The sequence below is a fragment of the Fukomys damarensis genome, unplaced genomic scaffold, assembly GCF_012274545.1.
Source record: "Fukomys damarensis isolate Sample0158 unplaced genomic scaffold, DMR_v1.0_HiC HiC_scaffold_17, whole genome shotgun sequence".
NCBI classification, from domain to species: domain Eukaryota; kingdom Metazoa; phylum Chordata; class Mammalia; order Rodentia; family Bathyergidae; genus Fukomys; species Fukomys damarensis.
In genome coordinates this window covers 24,389,408-24,399,107 of record NW_022900929.1, presented here as the reverse complement: position 1 = coordinate 24,399,107, position 9,700 = coordinate 24,389,408, and the positions used below count along the sequence as shown (strand labels likewise).

Sequence of the window (9,700 nt, the reverse complement as noted above, 5' to 3'; positions counted from 1 at the left end):
TTGGGACCAGGCTAGGTGAAGAATTATTGGGAGCCAGATTGTGTGAATATGCCCCACAGTACTGAGGCCAATGTGACCTGCCTTGCAAAATAGAAAAGCATATGGAAAGCTGTGTGCTTTCTGGCTGTGTGGAGAATGCTCATAATAACAGTACTCCCATGGCAAGATAACGTCTGCTGAGGACAATGTAAAGAATGCTAGTTTCTTGGGGCCAGGGATTTAGCTCAGTGGTTCCACTGCCTGCCTTACAAGCACAAGGGCCTGAGTTCAATTCCCATTACAAAAAAAAAAAAAAAAATCCTAGTTCCATCTTAGCTTGGGCAGGCATCTGATTATAGGGAAGAACCTGTTCTCTTTCACACTCTCCTCTTGTAAAAGTTTAACCTGTTCCCTATTTTTGAAAATATCTTTTCAAACATTATTTTTCCATGCATGATGCAGGACCCCTTTCCCCATGCCTCTTACTGGCTAAGAAAAGCATGTCAACCATGGAGATTGTTGGCTCTGTCCACTGAAGGCAGGCTCCTCCCGGTCCCCCTTGGATCTTGAATCTTGGATCTTTTTATTTATTTATTTTTCTTTTTTATTGAGTTTATTGGTACTTTTTAAGTATACAGTACAGTTACATTCATCATTGGGATCTTGTACCTTTACATGACAGATCTTGGTTCTCATTTTTCCCCAGCACCTGTCCTCCCTTCACCTTCTGTTTCTTTTTATTCACCATTGTTCCCACCTCACAGTTAGCTGAGGGTCTGATCAGCTCCCGGCAAATGGGTAAATTCCTAGACACAACCTACCAAAATTGAACCAAGAAGATATAAAAATCTAAACAGATCAATAGCAAGCAATGAGATTGATGCAGTGATAAAGTCTCAACCAACTAAGAAAACCTCAGGACCCAAATGATGCACTGCCAAATTTTATAAGACCTTTACAGAACTAACACCAATGCTCCTTAAATTTTTCCATGTAATAGAAAAGGAAGGAATACTTCTATATACATTCTATCAAGCCAGCATTACGTTAATACCAAAACCAGATAAAAACACAAACACACACACAAAAAAACTTTTTTAAAACAAAAAAACTTGTAGACCAATATTGTGAACATTAATGCAAAATCCCCAATATTTTTCTGAACAATTTGACAACACATTGGAAAGATCATACACTTTTTGAGCATAGTGTTGTGCACCAGTAATCCCAGTACCCTGGGAGGCTGAGGCAGGAGGACTGAAAGTTTAAGCCACACCTGGGCAATGTAATGATTTAGCAAGACCCTGTCTCAAAATTAAAAACAAAAAGGGCAGTGGGGCTAGTAGTATATAGCTCATTTTGAAGGCCCTGTCTTCAATCACAAGTATCATTAACAAAATACAACCTAGAGATGAGTTGGAAGGGGTAGAGGTTGTGAAACCCATTGTTAGGTCCTACTGAGGAATGATGCCCACCCAAAATTGTCCCTAGTGGGAGAGGGACCTCTCACTCCTCATAGGGAACTCAGGCATGCTCTAAACAGGCTTCCCCTGAGAGAGCCTCCTACTGGCAAAGATCAAAGTTGTTTTTACCTTGGAGCTAACCCCACACTGGGACTAGAGTGTCTGGTTGGTCAAACTAGGTCAAGCTAGACTGACCTTGGAGAAGAGATGCACAACTTGGCTGCTGATGGGCTGTAAGGGAAAGAAGAGATTCACTTCCTGGAAAGGTGGAAGCCTGGTCACCCATAAATTTCTCTGATCAAAAAATCTGATTAGGAGAAAGTTGTGAATACCAGAGAGGAGAGTGGGGAGGCAGAGGGCACCCATGTTGGGAGTGTGGATTATCTGGAAAAGTAGCAAGAAAAAACAAGAAAAAAAACAAGAAAAGTAGCCCTTTATCCATAGAGTCCTATCAGTTGAACCCCTCATCTATTTTTCTTCAGAACATTTAAGAGAGTACTCTGGTTAGAGACTCTCAGTTGTGAACAGAAAAAGCCACCCAGCAAAAATAGTGGTGGCAGTGAGTCAGCTTCCTAGTCCAGTGATCCAATGGTTTCATCAGGGAGTTAATGGGGGCAGAATGAGGTTCTTTCCATGGGTTATCAGAAAGTTCTGTGATCAGAAGTCACAATTTCAATCCCCGATACCAAAAAAAAAAAAAAAAAAACCCAAAAAACAAAACAACGCTCTGTGAAATGGCATTGTAGAGGCTGATGATATGGTCAGTAGAAGAGTTTATTAAAACAGAACAAGTCAAAGGAAGTTTAATATTTACCCTGCAAACCAGAGGGCAAGACAAAGGGAGGTCTGCATGCAGAAGCCAGAGTGGTGTCTGTTCATACAAGGAAAAGTGTGGGCTGGATACAGGGAGAGGCTAGCTTTGGTGCACACCTGGGAAAAGCAAGGAACCCTTCTAAGCTACACTGAGGTTAATGCTGTTGTAGAAAGATCATGGGAAGGAAAGTTTAGAAGCATGGAGTAAGGTCAGATGGTCTTCTATGAAATTTGCTTAGGTGACTTAACCCTTCTGGTGTCGGGGACATGGGCTAACATAAGGGTCACATCTGTTGAGGAAGGAGTGACAATGAGGCTGTTTTGATATAAGTTACAGAAACAGCTCATGTTGAAGCAGAATATGTGGCTCTGTGTAAGTCAAATGAAGGCCAAAGTGACCTCTCCCAATTACTTAGCATTCTACACTTTGGACTCAAGACAGCACTCATAAATATGATAGGATGGAAGATCCATGCTCCTAGAAGGCATCCCTGAAAGTCTGGGAAAGGGGCTTGGATGTGGATGTGAAACTCAAATTTGTGCCCTGGTTCAGGCCTCAGTCTTCCTTTTTGTAAAAGATGGACAATGATAGTACTTGCTTCACAGGACTGGATTGAGATTTAATGAAAATAATACCATTTTTTTTTTTTATTCCAGGGATCAAACTCAGTGGTGCTTTACCATTGAGCTACCTCCTAAGTCCTTTTTAGTTTTTGTTTTTAGACAAGGTCTTGCTAAGTTGCCAAGACTGGTCTTGAACTTGTGATCCTTCTGCCCCAGGCTGCCAAGGAGCTAGGATTATTGATCTGTACCATCGGCTCTGCAACTGTGTTCTATTGGATGACCAACACTACAAGGAATGGCTGATTTAGCATATGGGAAGGAAGGCAGCTCCTACTGGTAACACTAGATTGCTCATTTTCCAGTGTCCTTCAGATAACACTTATCCAGATATTCCAGTCCCTATCTGCTTAGATTGGAAAGCTTTGGGAACGTAAAAAGGGTGTTTCAGGGACTTGATACTAAATGTCCTGGTCTTTTCTCAGAAATGACGCACTCTATTTCCCAAGTACCTCAAAACCCTTATGAAGTCTTATCATACCCATTTTCTGCAGGGTCCTTTAGGTGTTATACAACTAAATGCACTGCAACCAAATCCCACAATACAGAGAACAACAGATTAAGACAAGCAGCAGTGTTTTTAGCCAAAGCCTAGGTCTGAAACTTGATGTCACTGCTTGGTATTTGAGGAGCAATTGAGTAAAAACCACCAGGGACTAGTGTTACCTTATTCCTGGCCTTTACCATGTCCCGACTGGTAGGAGTTGTAGATGAAGTATGTGAGCTGGTAAATAAGATATCTTCCAAGTGCACTGGTTTATTTATTATTATTAGGTGCATGTGGCCATCCATTAGCACTGCATGTCAGTCACCATTTCCAGGGGAAGGGCACATGCCCTTACATGCTGTTGATTTTGCCACCACAGATATTGTTTTTAAATATGATGATAAAGTTGCATTGTCTAGTGGGGGTCCTTACCATACTTAAAGAGGTACTACTGCCATTGCTTCTTTCAATATAGAGATTCCCCTTTACTTCTACTTGTTTCTTTTTTGTTTTTAATTTTTTGAGACAAGTTCTCACTGTGTAGCCCAGGCTGGCCTCAACATTACAATGATCCTTCTACCTCAGTCTCCTGAGTGTTGGTGTAACTGACATGCACTACCATGCCTGGCTCACTTGTTTGACTTTTTTTTTTGTTTGTTTGTTTGTTTTTTGTTTTTTGTTTTTTGAGACAGGGTCTCACTATGTAGTTAAGACTGACCTGGAACTCACTATGTAGCTCAGGCTGGTCTCAAACTCACAGCAATCCTCCTGCCTCAGCCTCCTGAGTGCTGGGATTACAGGCATATGCCACCATGCCCAGCCTTGACTTCTTTCCTATACAGAGCCTTCTAATTTCTCTTGTGTAATTGCTTTTGCTAATGTTTTGAGTACTATACTGAACAGGAGTAGTGACAGTGGACATCCTTGTCCTGTTCCTGATTTTAGAGGGAAAGCTTTTAGCTTTTCCCCATTTAATATGGTTTTGGCAGTAGATTTGTCCTAACTGGCTTTTAACAGATTGAGATAAAGTCCTTCTATATTTATTTTCTTCACGATTTTTATACATCTTTTTTTTTTTTGTACCAGGGATTGAACTCGGGTCCTTGCGCTTGCAAGGCAGGTGGTGGAACCACTGAGCTAAATCCCCAGCCCTTCTTCAAGATTTTTAATCATAAATGGATGTTGGAGTTTTTCAAAGGCTTTCTGTACATCTCTTGAGATGATCAAGTGATTCTTGTCCTTGCTGTTTATGTGATGTATTACATTTCTTAATTCTGTGTATGTCAAACCATCCTTGCATCTCTAGGATGAAGCCTAAGTGTTCATCGTATGTGATTATTTTTGATGATTTGCATTGTTTGCCAATATCTTCTTGAGGATTTTTGTGCCAATGTTTTCTTTGTTTAGTAGTTTTCATTTTTTAGCTGGGTCCTTGTCTGGTTTTGGAATCATGGTAATGCTAGCTTCCAAGATGAATGTGGAAATACTTCCCTTTCAATTTCATTAAAGAGGAGTACTGGAATCAGATCTGCCCCAAAGTGCTTGTAGAATTCAGTGGTGAATACATTGGGCTCTGGGCTTTTTTAAACTGAGAGTTTTATTTATTTACAGTATGGAAAATATATTAAATCATAAAATATATAAGTAGGCTAGGGTACAGTTTTAAGGGTAACTGCTTCTTTACACTAGAGTACAGTTTTAAGGGTAACTGCTTCTTTACACAGTATAAGAAATCTAGAGTGGATTTGGGGTTAAAATTTTTCATAAAGCAATAAAATATTAAAAAATAAAGTAAGAAAAGAGGGCTTGACGCTTTAGAAAAAAAAATGAACAGTCTACCAGAATTTAATAAATGGTGGAGTTTAACAATGTTGTGATAACAGCAAGTTACAGAAAGGCACTGTGCTTTCACAGGGAGAGGAAGAGGTCTGCTAGACATCTCCAGAGCATTACTGTTGTATAAAAGTCCTCATTCTATGTAAAAAAAGCAATTTCTTCTGTAAGAGTCATTTCCTGGGCAGGGGAGGCTAAATCCATGAAATATTGTAGAATCCTTATGCACTGAGTTTTCCAAAACCATCATCCTAAAATCTGGTGCCTTAAAGTGCTTTCATGCCGAAATCATGATGGAAGGCACAGAATACAGTTTCACATCCCAACAGTGAAATTTTCCAAAAAGCATAGATCACAGACTTTTCAAATTCAAGTTCTCTTATAAGCTGCTCCTTCCAAGAACATTGTTGTTCCGATAAAACCAGCTGCAAGCCGGGGATTTAGCTCAGCCGTTTGGTGGCCTGCCTTGCAAGCGCAAGGACCAGAGTTCAATACCCGGTACCTTAAAAAAAAAAAAAAAGTCATTGAAAACCAATAAAACCAGCTGCCAGCTTACTTAGTTCCATTGACCTACAGGATAAAAGGGAGGTTTCCTGCTAAATTTCATCATCTTTGTGAGAAAAATATCTATGCAAGTGATGCATTTTGAAATTATAAAGCATGCAGAATATGTACAAACAGAAGGTTTAAAAAATATTTGCTTCATATACATGTAAATCTACTTGGGTATAGCTGAGATTGAACAATATAAAAGGTTTGCTTTCTAAAAAGTTTTCAGAAAATCTGTGACAACTTAAAGCTACATGTACAAAGATTTCCTGGGAGAAATCTTCTCTCCATGAAGAAGTTTCTACCTACAAGAGTGATTCCAGCATCCGTCCACCATAATTACCACACAACATTTACCAACAATGATCACCCTTATAACTGTTCTGTTTCTGAGAAGCTGACATTCATACTAAAACCAAAAAGGATTCACAATAGCAGTGGTTTATTGTGGTTTCAGATCTCATCAACAATCTTTATCAACTCATTTGGCACTGTAATAAAACGAACTATTTACAGAATTCAGCTTTAAATACATCTCACAACTTCTAAAGTTTTATGTTGCAGGAATTCCAAGATCATAGCTTCAGTCCAGTTGTCACAGGGCAGCCTCCCCTCCTGCACTCCCACGTCTGCACCTGTGTTGCATACACTTCGAGACTGCGTTCTTTCTTGATCAAGAGCAAAATCAAACTCGTGTCTGTTTCATCAGACGGCTTCTTTGTTAGTTTGAAGACGGGTCATAGCCTCCAGCTTCTGTCGGTAGGCCTCTGCTTCCTTCCCTTTCTTAAGAAGCTGCTGTCAGTATTCTGTGCTTCCCGATCTGCTTCATCCAGCTGTTTCTGAAGAGCTTATCTTCTATTTCTGCAGATTCCACCCGGTTTTCAGTTATTTCAATACATTGCCTCCTAGCTAGTGGCTCTTCACTTACAACAGTTTCTTCAGCGATGTCTGTCGGGGGCACTGTTAACGCTTGCTGTCCACCTGGCATGCTCTCAATGATGGGCTGACCTATCCCACTGGTGGGAATAGAGTGCAAAGCTGGATCCCATCTGTAACAATGGTGATGACCTGCTGACCCCTGAGCTGACCACTTGCTGAACTGCACCATCCACAGTTTCTGACGAATTGGACAAAGGAGCAGAAGTAAGGCAGCTAATGTAGCTAATACTGACATAGAGGAGTTTCCAAACTGGACAGCAGACACATCCGTTTCATCTGTTGCCTTGGATGAATTTTCTGAAGATGCCAGACCCCTTAGGTCCACCACCCCTCCAGGTCCATGATGAACCGCGGGGTCGGTCGTGTATCGTCACAGTGTCGGGGCTCTCTGGGTTGGTGTTGATTTGGTTCTGCACAGCAATCAGTGATATTTCCGCTAATCTTCATTTCCGTTGTCTTTTGAAATATCAAATGCAGCTTTACAAAATGTGCTTTGTGTGTGTACATCGGCACCAGAAGTGTCACCACTTCTTGACGACTGTGCTCTGTGGATAGTGTAACGCCGTCATCATGTGTCCTTTGCATTGTCATCAGCGCCGTGTTTAAGCAGGACTCGCTGAGCAATGGCGTCCGGTCCACCCTGGTCCTGGTGTCCCCGCTCCCGCCGGCCCGGAGCAGCGCCTGTGTGCTGGAGTAGTGGCCATACTGCGCTGCCAGGTGCCCCGGAGAGGTTCCCAGCGGGTCTGTAGTGAAAAGAGCTCCGTTTGCCATCAAAATACGAACTTCATCGTCTTGTAAAAGCCAGGTTTCCTGGGGCCAGGAATTTAGCTCAGTGGTTCCGTCGCCTGCTGCGCAAGCGTAAGGACCCGAGTTCGATCCCTGGTGCCAAAAATAAAGCTGGCTGTCGTAAGTAGCAACGGTAAAACATCAATATCCTTAACTCCTGCCCAGCCCAATCCAGCGTGTTCTGCGGCGTCTCCGGAAGCTCACGGGCTTCGGTACTCTGCATCTGCTTCCCCACCCGTCATGACAAGCAGCCGGCGCCACCAGTCCCACGAGGATCCTTCCCGCACGTCTGGAAACCCGCGGGCGGGCAGGGGGGCGGATGTGCTTTTCCGAAAGTCAAGTTGAGAATTTAAAAAATATATATATATATTCCTGCTTCAGTTTCGTTGCCTGCTATTCGATGTTTCAGGGCTTTTCTATCTTCTTGGTTCAGTTTTAGTAATTCACATGTGTCTAGGACTCTGTCCCTTTCTTTCAGATTCTTCAAATTGTTGGAGTACAAGTTCTCACCATAGTTACTGTAACAGCCAGCCCGAGACCGTCTTGCGCCTCGATGCCAGCTGGTACCTGCGTTAGAACAAAGTGCTTGCACCTGAACAAAGCACCCCAAACCCCCACCTCCTGCTTGGCAGTAAACTTGCTGCAGTTGCTGGATGTTTTGTAGCTCACCTAGTGTGTGTGAAACTTCCTTGTGCCCCCTACGAACCTGGCATGGTCCTGCTCCTGTAAGATCCGGCTTGCTCTCCCCAGAACTCTCCCCAACTGAAAGCATGATTTAAAAGGAGAAATCAAACTGCTTTCCACTGCTGAGGAAACTTCTGGGAGCTAGCCACCCTTGGCTGCTGGCTATAAGGAAGAGCTTGAATCTGGCAAGGAGAGGGTCGCATCTCTATTGCTCGAACTCGCTCATCCATAGCATTATTAGTAGTCTGCTGGAATTTGGTGGTGTTCCTTGTGATTTCACGTTTTTCATTTCTTATTGCATTCTTTGATTCAGGTCTTTCTTTCCTTCTTTTGGAAAGTTGGACTAAAGGTTTGACTATTTTGTTTATTCTTTTGAGGAACTGGCACTTTGATTCATTTAGCTTGGTGACCTGGATATTTTTCCTCCATTTCCGTCTTCCTGGTGGCACCCACTCTAAGTGTTAGGATTGGGCCTAGATGTCCCCCACAAAGCCTCATTCGGTCAGAGCTAGCTGAATCTGGAATGTGTGCTGCTGGGTTAACACCACGTGGTTACTAAACCACTACAGGTGAGTGGTTTGGCACTGCCCTAACCCTGGCAGTCTGGATGGGATAAAAGGGGCAGAAAGACTGGGTAAAGCTTACCCCTTGTTTCATTTGCTCCCTTGTGCACACCGTGTTGTTTCTCCTCTATGATGTCTGTTTGCCATCCCTGCCTAGGAGCCAGCCGAATAGGGACTGAAAACTTTGGGTGTCAGGTGTTTTGTCTCAGCAACAAGGGAAAAGTAACTAACACACTGGCACTTTTTAACAGGTTAACCCAGTTCTCCTGTACTAAGTTGGTAAGGCTCAGTCTCTGCTACTGGTGCCATGGGCAAGTGCCATGGCATGGCCACTGCAGTCTTAAACAGATCCTTTCCTTTAAATCTTATTGCTCACTGACGAACAATAATCTTAACTTCAGGAGCATTGTCAGAGCACCCCCATACTCATGCAGCGCTCCCCAAACATCCATAATACCTGCAACCCCTCCCCCTATGAAGGTGGATGACCATCCCAGGATGTCTTCCTTCAGGTTTTGTTTTTTTTTTTGGTACCTGGGATCGAACTTGGGACCTGTGCTTGTGAGGCAGGTGGCGGAACCACTGAGCTACATCCTGGCCCTTCCTTCAGTTTTTATCCCCCTTTTAATCATCATCTCAGCATTTATGGGAGTTTCTCTGGCCTCTTGTCTGGTGCACCAGTTGTATCATTCAGAACTCAGGTGTGCTAGGGCTGTGGAATAGGTTTTCAAGGCACTAAAGAATATACCCAGAGATGAATTTTTGAGAGATAAGTTTTAACAGGGCTAATGGGCACCAACAGTGTTAATTATGACTCACTAACAAGGGAGAGTCCACATACTTACGGCTCCAATGCTAGTTCCTGGCCAAATCCCAAGGGAGGGGTGTATAGGTCAACAGCCCTGCCAGGCCAAATCCCATGGGAGAGGCATACAAATCAAACATCCCTGCCCAGCCAAAATCCACAAGCTGTTGTACCAGCC

General features: G+C 42.9%; 1 pseudogene; it reads right to left on the bottom strand.

The window, feature by feature from the left end:
• Nucleotides 1–6,198: 6,198 nt before the first annotated feature.
• On the bottom strand, nucleotides 6,199–7,712 carry LOC104862755 (annotated as a pseudogene).
• Nucleotides 7,713–9,700: the final 1,988 nt, after the last annotated feature.